General features: G+C 38.7%; 1 protein-coding gene across 1 annotated transcript in view; it reads right to left on the minus strand.

Moving 5' to 3' along the window:
* tafa3a (TAFA chemokine like family member 3a) overlaps nt 1-12,666 on the minus strand; it is a 77,925-nt gene extending 65,259 nt beyond the window's left edge. The window contains exon 1 of the mRNA XM_058402352.1: nt 12,157-12,666. The gene's annotated coding sequence lies outside the window, so the exon portion shown is untranslated. The remainder of the gene's footprint in view (nt 1-12,156) is intronic.
* Nucleotides 12,667-18,584: the final 5,918 nt, after the last annotated feature.

An 18,584-nucleotide genomic window follows, 5' to 3' on the forward strand; every position in this document is an offset into this window, starting at 1 on the left:
TCACACTCACAGAAATCCCAACACACACACATATATATATATATATATATATATATACACACACACATGCTGCTGAACAAGCTTTAGCAAGTCAACAAATTTAATTATGAAATAATGTACAGTTGACATCTGCTGATCCCCAACTGGTCGATGATGGCTGCCCTAACTGCATTATGTATGAGAACAAAATGGTCCAGGCTTAATAACTCTCTGTGTGGAGTTTGTTGCCTGTGTGTGTGTGTGTGTCTGTGTGTGTGTGTGTGCTTGCATCCGCAATGTTTTTGCCATCTGTGTGTTTATGTATGTTTTTGTGTGGATGTGGGTTTCTCTATTTCCGACTTGATCCTACACACTGCTTCCTCTTATTCTGTGTCTTTCATTATTTATTTCTCCCCCTAGCTTCACTTGACAGTTATTTTGTCAGGCTGTGTCGAGAACTAAATAATTGCCTCAATATTTTTCAAATTGATTTTGGTGTGCAAAATAATACAGTGCTCAGTGCAGAGGCAGTTGGCCTTTGTTTTCTTCTATCTTCTAACAATGGGAGGAAAATAAGCTCAGTTCATTCTAAGTCTCATTACTGGATGTGTTTAGTGTGCAAACACATTTAATAAATGCTTATTTATATCAATTTTGTGAGCACTTTTGCATTGATTCACTAGGAATTGGTGGCCACTGGCTTAAATCAATGAAACATGACACAGATTGCGTGTGGTTGTTGCACTGCAGTGTTTATTGTTCGTGTTCATACTCATCCTTTGTGAATAACCGGCATTATGGTACTGGTATGCCCTCATCCTTGCCCCACATCTTTAACCTGCGTTTGAGAGATTTCTGTCTATATCAAGACTTGCAATAAAGCCAATGAATCATGAAAACGTGGATTTGAAATACATGCATGGGTTTATTTATGTTAGCGGCATTTCTGGCTAGGCACCCGCATTTGTTCACTGTTATAATCTTTTAATATTATTACATGTTCATTTGGCTGTTTCTTTGAGGCTACATCTGTCTATTTTACTTATCCTACACAGGTTCATGGGGAACCTGGAGCCTATCCCAGGGGACTCAATGCACAAGGTAGGAGAAACCTCTGGGCAGGGCGGCATCCCAACGCAGACCACAAACACACACCCTGGACAATTTAGAGACGCCAATCAGCCCACAACACATGTTTATGAAATGGGAGAAAAAAAGCACAGGAAGAAAATGCGACCTCTGCACAGTGAGGGTAGAGGCAGAAATAAAAAACCCCAACCCCACAAGGTGGGAGGCAAACATGCTAAGCTACCATAGAAGCCCCCCCAAAGATAAAAGTTTATTTTACTTTTATCTTTATAATTATGCAGTTTGGGAAAGAAACAGCATGGGGAAGCCCAGATGCTGCTATAACTTTTGTGTATTCGCTTGGAGGAACTTATGACATCCATAATTTACAGCAACTAACCCCCTCTGAGTCCCAACTGGTCAATGTGATGCGCCTGTGCATTAAGCGTGTATTGTGAATTCCTCCCTCTGTCCCATTTCATCAGCTCGCTGCTGGTTCACCACCCTGCTGGCTAGTGATTAAGCCAAGTGAGAGAGGGAGACTGAATATAGGCCCTGACTCTGGAGAGCCAGAAACCAGGACGGCTGCTGAAAAAGCTGCTTGAGTGAAGAGTAAAAGGAGAAAATCATAAAGAGGATGAAGATAAGTGGAAAATGAATCATGAAGAGTAGCCATTTTTGACATTCATCTGTTGACTCTGTGCAGTACACTTTTAACCTTTTCCCTCACAAGGTTACTACTATTTTGGATCCTAACAAGAGCAATGGATGCAAAAGCAAAAGTTCCAGGCAGAAAGGCAGTAAGAGCCTGAAGAAATAAAAAAAACTGACCAAGATATCAGCCATTGGACATCATTCTTGAGCAAAGAGCAAGGGTTTTCCTGTCATGGAGGGGGAGACGAGGCACTCGGAGGGGAGAGAACAAGGTAAGAGTGTGCATTAGTGCATTCGTGTGCACTCCGGCTACCATTAATGAGAGGCCAAAAACAGGCTGTCTGTCCACACACACTTACTTGCTGTCATCACTAGATGCTTCCACTGTCTGCTTCATTCTTACACAGAGGGAGGGTGTGTAAGAAAAAGAAGATCGAGGCTTTTATTAAATAAATGAAGAAGAGTGTGTGTGGACCGGTGAGCCACAGAAAGAAATAAAGAAAAAGAGAGAAGAAATATAAGATTTATGTGGATCTATACAGTGAGGAAAGCGCCCCTAAAATGAGGTCATTATGTCATTGAGCATCGTATGAATAGAAATGAACATGTCGCAGTCCGACACCCTGCAGAATAAAAGCTTAAATAATGCAGAAGAAAACTGTCCACTCAATGTCATTTAATTGCCTATTTAATATGCTTCATAGCCTAATATTTGTCTGAAACTTCTCCAAACAGCAGCTAAAGCAAGATGTCGTGTATGATAGGAGTGCAGCTCTTCATCACATTCATCTGAATCAATTCTTCTCCTGTTGTGAAGATAGCTGATTAGATGTTAGTGTAGAAAGTCATGCATCTGGAATAAAGTGGCTGCCACACATGCCGGATTAAGCACGATTGTAAGCTGGAGTGGAAACTGAATGCAGTTCTGACCCCAGTGTGTTTGACTGAGACTGAAACTACAAGGCTGTTTGAGAGACAGGCCTGTGAGACTTTGCAATCAATCTAAAATGACCAGCTCTACCACGACTGCCAGTTGCCTGTCTGCAGACGCGGCCGATCAGTGACAGTTGAATATGTGGTGCGTAGACTCGTAGCTAGAAATGCAAGCGCATGCTCTCCAGCTTGTATGGACGTGTGAGTTCCAGAGGTGACTGACAGGTCTTTTCTGGCCCCTTGACACATAACTGAAAAAGTGGAAATACAGGCGAAAGAGAAAACATCAGGGTAGACTTTCTTACAGAATATGTTTTGGGGAAGGGGAGTGAGAGAGCAAGTAAGAGAGAGAGAGAGAGAGAGAGAGAGAGAGAGAGAGAGCAAGTGAGAGAGAGAGAGAGAGAGAGAGAGGGCAAAGAGGCGGACACATTTGTAGGCGTTCATGATTTGTCAGTACTTCCTGAAGCGAAGAAGTAAACACAGATCAACCTGCCAGACAGCAGGCCACAGGGAGAAAGAGAGAGAGAGAGACAGAGAGAGAGAGAGAGAGAGAGAGAGAGAGAGAGAGGGAGGAGAGAATAGAGCATTGTAAGTTTTAGTGATGTGGACAGCTTCCACCATTCCTGGGAGAATTTCCGCAAAGCTCATCTCCCCCTTTCTCTGTCTTCTTGTCATTTCCTCTCCCCCATTTTTCCTCTCACACCCTCAGCACAGCACCAAAGCCCAGGAGAAATTAGTCCCATCCACTTATGCAGAGAGTCGGATCCGATGCCATGCTCCTTTTCTCCCTCCTGACTTATGATTCTACACAAGCTCTGAGAATTGATGGTGCCTCCGAAAGCAGCCACCCCTGCGGTTTATAACAAAAAACAATAATTTTTGTGTTCAGAAATATGATGCCTGGCTCTTTAAGAGGTAAAAGACAGATTAGACTGTGCATATGCTGTCTGTGTAGTCTTCAAACTCATTTTCACATTTCTGTTTGTCATGATGAGGGGGGAAAAAGGTGTGAATAGTTGACAGATGGAATTTAAAAGTTTCAAGGCTGCTTTTGAGTTTCTGTCTATGCATGATGGTTCAGCTGTAAATCCTCATCACAAAGGCAATGTGGCTAAAGGAAAATGAACACAGTCGTCTGTTGTAACTGATTGGCTTTGGGGACTACAGCACATTTGTATCCTTCAAACGACAGTTGGTTTGTCTATAGTTCAATTTGTCATTTCTGTTTTGTTTTTTTTAGGCTTTCTCCATATTGTGTATTTTGCCTGCTGATTACACTTCATCTACAGTACATCTACTCTTATCTTCATGTCTAACTAGCATGAAAAGATCAAACGGCAAAGTGCAAAAAAAGTTGGCCTGTAGCCAATCTCTAATGCAGCGCACACATTGATAGCATGTATCTTCATATCCGTTTCATATTCCAGTTCTGTAGCATAGATCCAGGGATTAGAACAGCCTCTGTACAATGAATTTATCGATGCACAGGGTCTCTCTTCTTTTGATGACATGCTCGCTTTGAAGTACTTGCAGCCCTTTCAAAGAATCATCTCACAATGAGCAAGCTGAAGACTTTTTCTGTTAGGTCAGAAAAAGAGCCCTTGCGTGTAGGGTGGTGGGGGAGCGCTTCCCTTTTCCCCTGCCAGCCTATTTATTAGACATGAGAGGGTCAAAAATTGCCATGGGCGCTCTTTTTGATCCATTTTTTTACCTCTCATATTCCCCTGCAGACCGTGGAGGCCAGCACTCGCTGTCAAACACGGATGCAGAACCTTTAGCATAATTGTGCGCGTTATTGCCTCTTAGTCCCCTAATTACAATCAGGGCAGAGGCGATCTGTTGCCATGCCTTGCTCACAAAGGATAACCGGCAGCAAAATAAAAAAAATTTAAAAAAAACTGCTGCAGCCTGTAATTGTAATTTTCAGCCTCAAATTGTGGCCTCGTGATTGCACGAGGTGGAGACTGACACGAGTGAATGAGACATTGAGCAAATATGATACAAAAAAAGACAAGGGCATAGAGAAAGAACATTGCAATGACTACTCTCCTTTTTCTGTCAGAGAACAAGTGACACCCACTTTCAGAAAGAATGGAAAGGCCATAATCCTGTGGTGTAGAGTGTGAATGGTAAGGGGGGGAAGCCTTTAGAAACTTGTACAGCCTTGAGCCTTACAAGAAATAGAGAGTGAGAATGAAAGATCTGTGCAAAAGAGAGCAGGGTCTACAACCACACTGTCATTCAGCAGCAGGAGCAACACTAACTAAACAAAACGGCAGCATGCTACAATGAATCATGTCCAAAAGTAGCTCCACTCCTTTCCTCTGCTCCTGAGACCTGATTATAAGGAGTAGCTAAAATTCATGCTTTTTGATACTCTGAGGTGAAGAAGTGCAGTGTTTTTGTGCTCTTTTTGCTCTGACAGCACTTTGTCTCTGTAAAAAAAAAAAAGGATAATTTATGTGGATTTAAACGGAGGCTTAATTTTGCACATGATTTTTCTTAGTGAATAGTCCATTATATGCTCCTTCAAATTGAAAATCTGGGATTGCACACTTCAGTGAGCTACATTAAGTGGCTAATCTTTGCTATTAGACTGTCTTAACTATAGAATAAAGGATAGCTAATACAAGGATTTTTGCCATGGAGTCAAGCACCAAGCTTAAAGCTTAACCTGTGACTGAAATATATGTATATAAAATATATATTATAAAAAAAAAAGGTCTACCAAGAAACAGCTCCATTATGGATCGTGACCTTTATATAAATTAGTATGGAATAATCTAATGTGCATTGCTCCTGTTACATTTTTTATATGATCAAATTGTATTCAGTACTGCCGGCAAAATGCCTTTTACAACTAAATAATGTGTGACTATACAATCAGTTGGCATTTATTAATATTTACTAGATCGGTATATCCAATCAGCATTGACAAAGGTGTAACGTACTCTGTGTTGCCAGTTTATTACAAAATATGAGAAAATAATAAAATATTGTGTATGGTCACGTAAATAAATTACGAAAAATATGAAATTCTTTGTATTCCTGTAATGTATTTCCTACATGGCTTCAATGTATAACGTATGTGTTATACTCAATTCTTACTGTACTTTTGTAGAAGTACAAAAACAATGTGGATATTCTCTTATTCTGTTATATGTTGTGCTTCCTGTAACACAGGTCACACATTGAGGCCAAGTATGATTTCAGCCACAAAGGAATATTTTGTCCCACTTCAAAATGTTTTGCATTTTGGTTGCAAAGCTCAAGCTCAAAGCCGGTGGAGGGAGAAATAGGGGCGAGTGCAGTGCAGGGAGCAGAGTTGCTTAATGGAACAGAACTCAATGAAATGAGAAATGAACCTGACGGACCTGGTAAAGCTCATGCTTCAGTGCTAATGATTTGACGTTAAGTACTTTTAGAGTTTGGTCAGTAGCTAGTGGTAAAAAAAAACACAAAAAACTAGATCACGAGGCAGTAAAGCAGGTAACCTTGGCACTATCAGAGATCTGGTTCAATCCTAAACTCAGGTAACCAACTGTATGTTTCAGTGGGTTTCTTCTGGGCTCTTTTTGTTTAATCACAAAAACATGCTGGTAGGCTGGCTGTTAAATTACCTTTAAGTGTGATTTTAAGAATGCGTGTGTCTACAAAGGACTGGCATCCTTGTGTCCATCATGACTTTGACCTTGAAGGAATGATTTTAATGAAATCTCACAGAATCACCCCAACCACCTCCACCATTCACATTACAAACCATAATTCAACCACTCGCTCCTCACACTCTGTCCTCCCTCCTGGTTTCCTCCAGACCCGTGGGAAGCACTGTATTGGTGAATAATAGGTATTCTAATTCTGTGCAGCAAACAGCACACTGCTGAATGTATTTGTATAAGTCCATCTGGACACGGACACAGGAAGCGCTCATTCAACGTTTGGGATTTAGCTGTGTAAGAAAACATCTCTATCACTCCAGTTGGCACAAATAGCATCTTTGTATGAAATATGAAAGCTGGAGGATATGTGGGAAGAGTGAAAGCAATCAATTCCTGCATAGCCACGCTGAATGAAGAAGGCGCATTGTAATATGGCTGGCTCTTTTGAGTGGCACACTGAAAATAGGTCCAGCAGGAGCGAAATTGAGTAGTAAGAGATATCCACCCCTGAGGAATTTTACTGTGTGTTTGCAAAGCGATTCACAACAGTGCCTCAAAGTCTCAGTGTGATAGGCTCGAAAGCATTGTGAGGCCAGGAGAAGAGCAGCAAGGGCACTGGGGTGGACAACAGGGTGATGGTCAAATTGTAACACAACCCAAGTATAAAATCCAGTTCCCTGTACAAGGAGGAAAGAAGGAGAGGAACATTTGACAGAAGCATGATTTGCTTATCTGATTTCTGAGATCCACATTAAAGTGAATGCTCTCTTTCTCCCAACAGAGAAAGACGATGTTCACTGAAGTCTTCCAAGCAGCCGATTTGCTTGTTTATTGTCTTCACGTTTTGTTGCGGTTACAGTTCATTGCAAGACTCCCTCTACTCAGGCAAGCTTTGTTAAATGACACCTATAAAACATGGCACCCCCCACCCCTCTCTCTCTCTCTTTTCACATCTTGCTGGAATTACGCCTTGAAGCCAAAGCTTTTACTCATGATCTCTCTGCTAACAGTGCCATCCTGCTCACTAAGAAATTCAGTCTAACAATAAGCCTGATAATTTCTTTCTAAAGTTTGGACCATATTTTGTGCATGATAAAAGGAAAGTTTTCTGTTATAGACTTCATGCTGCTTCTTTACAGGGAACTAACTTTCCATATTTCCAACTATTTCATATTACTGCTGTATAACAGTGTGTAATAAACAAACACTGTGGGCACTGATAACACAGACACTCTTCCTGTCACATTACAATTTATAAGAATGCTGCAAACAGCATGCCTGCCATTATCCTTAAGTTAAACTGAATGTTTTGTCGAATGTAATTTAAGACCAATTTGCAGTTTTGATATCGCAAATAAACACAACTCTTCAAAACAATCTACACATAAGAAACCTTTCTTTATTTGATTCTCTCACATCTCTAAGTGCACCAGCTTGAAAGCAGGTAACTCACATTAGACTCAGTTTAAAAGGTGCTCTGTTTTTGAGCAAATTACTTAATTTATTCCAGTGTTCAGGGTTTTTAAAAGAGAGATGATATTTCATGACACTGGGTTAACAGTGTTTTGTCGCCTAAATTGTAAGACCATTTAAAATCTACGTTTAAGACAATTTGAGGCGTCTAACTTTTTCACAACCTAACATGACACCCTGCAGATAAATTTGTCATTGCAGTAATTACAGTCTAACACAACACAGTTAAATCCCATCACTATGACAAATATTTTCAAGAAAGTTTTCCTATTTACACGATCTGCTTTGACAAGGGCTAAAATTACCCAGTTTTAGTCATCATCTGCTTCTGCTTTAGAGAGCCTGGAAAGGTGAAAAGCATTCAGTAACTCTATCTGTCCAAACTGAATTTCTGCTTGAGTGTATAATGAAATCGCCTTCTCACAAGGCAAAAGGTGAGCTGTTTGCATCTCCCTGAAAGTCCCACATATGTAATAAAAATATCTCTTACATTCAACATTAATTTAAAAACCCTATTCTCAGACCCATGTGTCGGTCATCCTTCATCAGCAATTCAAGCGAACCCAAAACTGCTTTGGTGCCATAAACCTTCATCTGCCTGAAAGGCATGAGCTAGTCTGTCGCTTCACTCCACTGCTCTCATCCAGATGGCTCTTGCTGCTGTATTCAACATCATATTGTGATGTGGGGGAGCCGCTGTTGTTGTTTGTTCCACACTGAGAAAAGGATAAGCCTCCACTCTTATGAGCTGTCACGGCTCGCGCAATTGGCAGCCGCTACAGCCGAGAGGTCTGGGCACATTATTTATGGTGTGATATTTCCTTTTCTAAGAGTAGAACAACACCATGGATGCTATTTACATATTTGCAAATGCTGAGTTACATGGTGCTTAAAGTTGCTGCTTCATGCTTCTGCTGAATTATATTAGTAACTAATAAACCATCATTTTACTGTTTCCTAGATAATATTCTAAGACCTTATATCAGACATTTTTAATACTGTACAATGAGAACAATTTGAGTGTCTGTTAAAAAAAAAAAATAAGAAATTGAATGAAAAAAAGGTGATCCCATCTCATTATTCAGGAGTAACCGAGCTTTGTGTGCATCTCAACGCAGGCAATCTGAAACAGAGAGTTTTCTTTCTGTCTTTTTGCACAGACTGCTCTAATTTAAATTTGACACAGTGCTGGCCCAAATTGAAAACAGCTGAGCTACAGTTTTGAGGTTCAGAGATAATGGCAAACCCATCTAGTTTTGGTCTCACATACTGACACGAGCATGCAAAGCAATATTCCCGAATTACTCCCTCTCAAATTCAGTAGTGGTCTAGAGGCTAAAGACGCCAGTGCCGTGTTGTTCCGCTGGAAACAAAACAAGGCTCTCGCACCTTGGCTTCATCTCCTCTCACCTCTGCAATAAATCATCTGCCATCTCATGCACGTAAAGTAATTCTAGACGACACTCGCTGCAAGCTAACGTTGCCTTGAGCTTTGATCCAAAATTCTACCTGTGCAATGAAAGCGCAAGTAAGTCTTTTATGAGAAAAGCAGAACAACTGCTAAGCAACTAGACACAAACTCTATCAACACCTGCTCCATTCCTCATGTCATTCTCTAATGCCAGTTGTGTCATATGGTCTAAAAAACTACCACATTCACACACACACACACACACACACAAAATCAAATGTGTGGAAGCGCTCCATCTGCAGATACACTATTCCCTAGTCCCTAGACTGATACACTGATCCTAAAAGCAAAATGTTAAGTCTTGTATCATTACCAGTGTAAATGCCTGTAAAAATCACTTCTCTACTCATTAGCATTAATGACCTGGCTTGGCAGGCTGACAGAAGTGAATCTCCCGCATACTACACAGCCATACATCTAGTGTTTAGCCTACTTATTCTGCAGTCTCTTTATCATACACAACTCCTAAACTTGGATAAATATACAGACGCATGCATATTTAAATTAATCTCTCATTAAACAAATTATTCAAATGTATACATATTTAGATTTTAAGCAATTATGCACCAGCACCACAGAGATTGACCCATCCAAGATGAAACATCATACACTGACAGACAGAATCTGTATTATTTTAATTCATGAATTCATCTTCACTTGCTGCTTGAACCTGGTCAGGTCAAAGTGGATCTGAAACACTGAGCATGAGTTGGGATAACACTGTGACCTATAGACAAATGTCCGTCGTAGGGCACCATGCACACATATATATATATATATATATATATAGTATGTACAGTATATATATATATATATATATATATATATATATATATATATATATATATATATATATATATATAACTTGTTACTTGTATTTAAACTCTATTTAAATACACTACACTGTAATGTGCAATATCAATAATAGATGACTTTATTACTGCAGTCACTTTATCACTTTATTCCATTTCAATCTGTTTGAAAGTTGTTACCTCTATTTTGCTCAGACAAAAGCAAGGACTGTGTAATATTGTAGTTTATCTCAGGGGAGTGCTTACACTCTAATCCATCACACTTTATGTATATTTTTTTTTACTTCTTAATACTTTATTTGCTTTATTGTATTCTTGCTGTTATTATATGTCTGTTACTTTGACATTAACAGAAGCAGCACCCCAAATTTTGTTGTATGCAGAGTTAGACCATGAAAATGAAGGCTTTCTATTTCTATGTCTATTATTCATTGAAAGTATTAAAATGCATAAGACACATCATTTATACACATTATTCATAGAAGTTATGTATTGAAATGCATAAGACAAATCATGCCCTAAAGTCAGTCACACAGATAACTCACTGTAATTATGCAGAAAATGCAATAAATAAACCATACAGTCTGATTATTATCAAGCTCATTCCATAACCTGAATCATTATTCAAAGCATGACCCTGGGAACTCTGTCTACAAAGCAGAATTCGAGCGTTTGATTTTGGAACATCCTCTTAATGTGCTCCTCTAAGACTAAAGCAGAATGCTATGGTGGTACTCTCTGCCCAACCCCGTCAGCAATTGCGACAAATAACACGGTGCACAATAAAGCTGATCAGCCAGAGGGCCCACCGGCAGGTTTCAGTGCTGCTGACGGTGATCTATAAAACACTGCAACACTGCACGTCACTAGGGTGTGAAAGGGAAGATGTAGCGCTCCTCTTGGGCTGGCAATTAATCACGGCGAGCAACAAGAGCTAAGGAAGGTTTTATTAGTGAAGCCGGACAGAGCACCATGATGGCGCTAATTGTGGACTAGAGCTGAGTGGCCGCGACACCCTTAAAGCTGGAAGGGGAGGGCAGAGTAAGGAGTAGAACAGATAGAGCAAGAACAGACAGAGTGGTGCTAGAGGAAGAGAAGGAGCATGAAATGCCAAGGTGAAACCATGACTAAACCCTCTAACAAGATCGAGCATAGTTCCCCTACTCAACAGTAGGCTATTTTCTTTCCTTTTTTCTCTTAAATACAATTTTCTCATACCATGGATCCAATTTGTTTCACTTTTTTTTCTGTGAGGGCAAGCAACACATATACAGAGATTAACTGAAAATACACATAAATGTATCAGTGTTGAATTGACTCTTCATTACTGCACATACAAAACTTCAAAAGCTGACTTCAAATCACCAAATCATTACTCACAAACCTTACACCATAGTACAATTACAATGACTGTCCGGTATATTCATTATTATATCTAATCTACTAGTATACCTAGTACACCTGGAATATAAATGCATGAAAACATTGAAAGACCAGGTTTATTGTGTACTTAAAATAAATACATTATTTTTCTTAGGTTAGGGTGTTACTGCCCCCAAAGATAGTCAGTGGGGCATAGAGGGTGGCATGGACAAGCTAATAGCTCACCCACTCCTACTATACTATACAGGCAATGCTTTCATCACTAGAGCACTGCACTTACAGTCAATACCATAAGCATCCTCCCATTAACACAACCTTCACCTTCACCACTCTCCTAACCTCTATACTCACTTTTCTGCCGTTATCAGTTCACACAGCATTTTGGATTTTGTCTAACGCAGCTGCATTAATAATTTGTTCCTTTGCACCTGCTGTGTGATATCAGACCTCCATTCAGTGTTTTCTGAATTGAAAGTCAATGCTGCCTGCTCTTCTGATAAACTGCAATCAGTTCTTTTAACACGACTGAGCACAACATGCCTGTATTATACATGGAAATTACAAATGCCCCCAACATAAGGAGTGTTTTGTAAAAGGCACACAATTATGAAACGGAATAAGCAATATGTACCCCCCCCCAAATATTCACAAATTGGCGGATAATATTTTTTACACATTTCATCTGAAACAATGCATAAACCAATACACCAGTGAATTTGTTTACCTGTCGTCGAGCTGTCAATCAAACAGTGGAAATAACCGTCTCATTTGCTCTCCATTGACAGAATTAAAAAACCCGGCGTCAAAGGCGGATCTTTTGCTTTGCGCTGAAACGTTCCCGAGAAAAAGCATCACCTACGGATAAATAATAGGACGTATGTCTAATTTACTTTCTTTTTCTGTACCTGTATTTCAACAGCGATAAAAAGAAAAAAAAGAAAAGAAAACTAAACGCTTCTAAAAATAGACCTCCCGCGCTGAGCCTTGGCAAAGTTGCTTGGACTGCGCGCGCTGCCTCACAAACTTCCGCTGGCCAATTACGCAGAGCTGTTCAGTCCCAATTACGTGGAGGCTTCAACTGTATAAAAAAAATCCCTCCATCCATTTTCGTCCTTTCATCCGGTACCGGGTTCAGTTTGCGGAAACGATGCGCGGGGAAAGCGCAGAGGCCGGAGTTCCGTCCGGAACAAGGGGGATGCGGCTCGACTTCTCGTCTCTGAAGTGCTGTGTAGAGTTGAGGCGCGCGCGGAGCCCCGAGAGGAATGAGCGCGACGCTTCAGATCATGTGCAGCAAAATGGCGCCACCCTGCGGTTCACTTTATAGCATCGTGTCTGGTGGAGTCGGACACTAAAGCGTACACTTTCTAATATTCAGTTAGCAATATACGTGCTTAACACTTAAGATTTAGCATTTTCCATATTATGTGTTGCTTTAGTGATATGGCCAGAGGGTGATGATAGCTCAGTGGTTAAAGCAATGAGTTGCTGATGTGTGTAGACGTTTTTGCTGCTACATTGCTGCCAATATTGCTGCTACATTTATTGCTGGCACACTACTCAGTTTACAGCCCATCATTGCAATATTTTCCCCACACAGCACTGTTCACTGCACTGTGTTAACTGTTGTACTGTATATTCACTGTTCTGTCTATTTATTGTTGTGTTCTTATTGTCTCCTACATGCACTGTATGTAGTCTTATCTACTGTAAAAGACTTATCTGTATTATTATGTCTTGCACCATGATCCAGGAGAAATAGTATTTCGTACCAATGTATTCTAGCTTTACAGAGGAATAACAATAAAAGCCCATTTGACTTGACTTGATGTGTTCAATTCCAACACCACTAAGCTGCCACTGTTGAGCCATGATCTACTGAACGATCTGTTGTACTCTCTCTCTCTGCTGAAAGTCACTTTGGATAAAAAAATCAGCCAAAAGATTTAAATATAAATGGCCAATACCCTGCTTTACTTTGGCCTACTGATTGCAAGTTTCTGTTGGTTAATTGTGCAGAGCAGGATGCCCACTGTACTGTACAGTTGGAACTTTTCTTTAGTCCCATGCAGGGCTTGAAAATTGTGTGACAGCTGTAGGCATTCGTTAATTTATCTTCATTAATCCTGGTCAGGGTCCATTTCTATCTCCTTCAAGATCATTTCCTGGAAATACTGGACATAAAGCAGACACACAGCTTAGATGGAAAACCAGTCCATCGTAGGGATTTCACCTACTGTCATGAATTTGGGATGTGGGAGGAAACTAGAGAATGTGTAAGAAAACAACACTGACAGAGAGAGAGCAAACGCCACATAGACTGCAACCCACGTTCAAGACTGAACCTGGGACTCTGAAGCTGTGAGACCACAACGTTACCTGCTGCACCTCTTTGTTGTTGTAGTTATGAGTTTGCAGTTTGTCATAGATTAAAAAAGAAGTAAGATCTCCCCTAGGCAGTGGAGACTCTATTGTTCAGAAGGTTCAGTTTGTAAGTCACTTTGTATAAAAACATCTGTTGAATGAGTAAAATATAAACTTTCCTTATCTTCTGCTGTATCATATGCAAACAAATAGTCCTTTATGCAAGCAGAAAAACAGCATTCAGATATTAAAAAGCTTTGAGGTTTGAAAGGAAACAGTAAATACAAAACTAGACCACTAAGACTGCTGATATAGCCAGCAGTATCACAATTCACACAAAGTATTCACAATTTAGAGCCAAGTTGCAAACCTAAAAATATACAAATGACAATTGCTCTCTACTAGTCAAATTGTACACCAGGGTTCGCTGGTATACATGGGCAGAAAGGGCTAATGGTCCTACATGGTCTCTGTCAAGAAAACCAAAAAATATATAAATAAACAAAATAGGCTAAAAAAAAATGTAAATAAAAATTTTACTATTTACATTGTCTTATTTGATGTTAACATGTGGTTTTTACTTTTGGTGGAGAGAAAAATCAATCATAATAAAGTAGACCTAGGCTGATTTTTTCCTAGCTCAGGCTATAGATTTCCACAACCAATGCTGCCAGTATTGAGCATCATATCAAACATCTGCAGAGAGTAAAATACCTCAAGATTTTTTTTTGGTTTTATTTTTCAAAATGCCTTTGGAGACACTAGAAATAAGTAGATTAAGCACACATCATTCAGTCAAAGTACACATTACACAAAAGGACCCTGTTCCTTTTCCCCCCTGGTTTAACCAAGAGATCTGGTTAATGGCAAGGACAGCTGTTCTCTTTACCATGCTTGCTATTCAAAACACGGCATGAATGCTGACTTGAAACACATTTTTTTTAATTAGGAAGAAAGAATGGTGTTGCCTGTCTGTCTGTCAATCTGTGTATAAACACACACACACACACACACACACAAACACAAACACACACATATATATATATATATATATATATATATATATATATATATATATATATATGTGTGTGTGTGTGTGTGTGTGTTTATACACAGATTGACAGACAGACAGGCAACACCATTCTTTAGATATAGATACAGATGAGAGAGAGAGAGAGAGAGAGAGAGAGAGAGAGAGAGAGATCTTTATAAACGATTAAATGTAGAGCTGGCATCATATTTCAGATTTTCATGTTTTTGATAGGGTTTTTGTAGAACCTGAGCTTGCAGTGCATTTGCCATTATCATTAAAGAATAATGTCCTGGCATTTTTGCTGCATCTCAGCTGCAACATGAATGCAGAGAGTGCTGTTATTTTCCTTGTTGCCAAGCTCTTCTCTTCACCTAGGCACAGGCCATTAACTTGCACTGTAAAAACGTTTCCATTCTGGTAATATCATTAGACCATCTCTTAGCCTCTGCCTTCTTGCCTCCATGAGGCAAAGGGGAACAATCAATAGTGCCTGAGATTGCCTCTGCTCACTGATAGTACACAAAAGTGGTCATCTTTAATGATCAGTGGAAATTAATACTCTGGCATTATAAATTCTTCTATCTTTCCTCTGGCATTCCATTCTTTCTCCACAGCCAACACCACATTCAAATTTCAAACATTCAAGTTTTCAATTTATCAAGATTGCACTCTACTATAATACATGGCATATGTTAAGATGTGTTATGACAAACCTTAACACCCATCACCCCTATATATTTCTGTCTCAAGTATGAATGAATGTAAAATATGTTTATTGTTGACTCCATAATTTAAAAAAAATGTGTTGACCTCTAAGGAACTCCTTATAACCCCTATAATGGTCTATTCTTGTAACATGTATATATTAGCATGATGATTGTTTACCTCTTTCTGGAGCTGTAGGACAATATAGAATGATGAATGAGCGGAGGAAGTTCTTATATATCTGTCCTGATTTCCCAATGACAGATGACTGTCTGTGTGGTTACATTATGTAACCCTTGCTCTAAAGGGGCTTCTTGTCTACTTGTCACACTTTTGAGTGGCAAAAAATGGATGGCCTTGCACAGACACATATCTTAGAAGGCATAGCAATCCTGGACAGGACAGATAGAGCCGGAGTGATTGTGGAACAATTTTCAATAAGCTTCCAGTGATTTTCAAGGATGCATCCGTTTCAGGGTCAGGTGGTTAATCGCTCAACTCCATTCGAGATTTGCTGAAGATTAAGGCCTGATGGAGAGGCATAGATGGTTTCTTACAGAGGTATGAAGCAACAATGTCAGGAGAAATGTCAGGGCTGAATAAATGAATGTAGATGACGTATAGTCAGTAGGCTGGTGAGGATATACTGTGTACTAAAGCATTCACAGTAGCATATGGAGCTTGCAAGAGAAATTATGTATAATTACACGAGAAATGAGGTAATGTAAAGGTCATAATTCTCCAGGCTTTAGTGCCAGTTCAAATTAAAATCACCAATGAAAATCACATTAAATATTAAAAATATAACATTATAGAACATGCTTGATTAAAGAACAAAGCCATGTGTTACTTAAATAAAATGGTCCTTTACACAAATATAATGTGTGCTGGAAAAATCTCTCTCTCTCTCTCTCTCTCTCTCTGACACATAATGTCATCTCAACAGACACATAATGTTGGGATGAATATGATGATGATGATGATGATCATGATGATGATTGTTGTATAATAAAACAATATTATACAACAAATAATGACAATATAGTCACAATATTGACACGACTACCAATAATGGTGAAAGTTTTTTTTTTTTTTAAAAGTAGTACCCCAAAAAAGAAGAAAAGATATCTTAAGATAAGACTTGATATTATGTTGTTTAGTATTTTTGGATAGTGGTGGCTCAAGTGGTTAAAGCTCTGGATTGTTGATCATAAGGTCAGGGTTCAAGACCCAGCACTGCCTGGCTGCCACTGTTGGGTCCTTGAGCAAGGCCTTTAACCCTTTCTGCTTCAGGGATGCTGCATCATAGCTGCCCCTGTGCACTGACCCCAACTTCCTAAGCTGGGGTACGCAAAGAAATGTATACCACTGTGCTGTAATGTATGCATGGTAATAAAGGCTTCTTCCTGAAATATATCTCATTGTTCATGAGGTGGTATAACCATGAGATGGCAGTTTTTCTGAGAGAGCAAACCTACATGACTATTCCTATAGAAGTATAACAAACTGAAGGGGAAAAATGAGTGTAAATAACTATATATTTATTAGATTTTACTTTGTATAACTTTGTTGTCAATGAGCAGAGCACAGTACAAAGTCAATGAAATAGCATGTAACCAGAAGTGGAACACAGCACATTAGGTGTAATTGCATTAGGTGTAAGTGCAAACAGACAATGAAGTAGACTGCCCAGAAAGAGCAAGTGAAATGTCTAAATGGTGTGAAAAATGAAGAATGAAAAATTAAGGGTTTTAGAAAACATTTTTAAAAAAACAATGAGATTATAAAACAATGATGTTACACAAAGTGCCTCTGCAATAAACAATTTTAAAAGAAGTAAGTTAAGAGTTCAGCTGTATAAGCATATTTTGAAATGAAATGCGTTGCTTTTTAGGTGTTCACCATAACTACAAAAAAATATACTACCAGTATACATTGTGCTGTGTGTTAGACTGTCAGGAATCCATTTCTTCAATCAAATACACTGTACTGAGCATGAGTGCAAAAGTCTTAAGGTGCCTTCAAAAATAATGAAATTAAATTTTATATAAGCAAATCCACTATTAAGAGTAGTAAACAGTAAAATTAGTCAGTATTAAGTGTAGCAACCCATTTGTTGTTTAAAAAAGCATCAGTGACCTCAGGTACACTTTGTGTAGTTTTATAAGAAAATTTGCTAGAAAGTTTTTCTGAACATCTTGGATCTGCCACAGTTCACACCTCACTTTACTTCACTTTATCATTATTACTTACCATATCACTTAGTGTACTGTACTGATATCAGACTCTGTCTCTGAATATCCTTGGACTGTATGTGCATTACCTTCCATATTATATTAATAATTTATAATATTGAATATGTGCAATACAGAATTTTTTTAATAAAAAATTAAGACAAAATTTATATTTAAAACAACTAGGGTTATTATAAGGACTTTTGCACAGTACTATATATTTGATATGTTTTTAATATTGAGCTCTATTTACTAAAGCCTGAGTAAAGTACTTGTTCTAAGGGCAAGGTTTCAGTGTGCACTACACATTACTGAATCAATAGATATGGTCTGTGCTGGAGTGTTTGCTAAGCAACTACATGGAGTATAAATGAAATAATTAATATTACAATCATCACACTCATGGGCTATTGTTTTCAAGTAGCTGTCAAAGAGAGAGAGAGCGAGAGAGAGAGCGAGAGAGAGAGAGAGAAAGACTCAGTTTCATTTACTTAGTTTAATTTTAAAATTTTAACTTTCATCTGTTGTACACTGCTTCCCTCTTCTGGTGAACAAAATATATGTATATATATATATATATATATATATATATATATATATATATATATATATATATATATACACGTTTAGAATCAAGTTTAGAATCAGTTTAGAATCAAGGATATTTATTGTATTATTTATATTTTGTGTGCTACTAAATATAACACTAGATATTTACTAGTCATGTGTAATACAGTGTATGCTGTATGTAATACTCTATATAGACTGACTTGCCAGTATACAAATCTATACAAATCTGACAACTTAAAACAACAAAAT

The sequence above is a fragment of the Hemibagrus wyckioides genome, linkage group LG11, assembly GCF_019097595.1.
Source record: "Hemibagrus wyckioides isolate EC202008001 linkage group LG11, SWU_Hwy_1.0, whole genome shotgun sequence".
NCBI classification, from domain to species: domain Eukaryota; kingdom Metazoa; phylum Chordata; class Actinopteri; order Siluriformes; family Bagridae; genus Hemibagrus; species Hemibagrus wyckioides.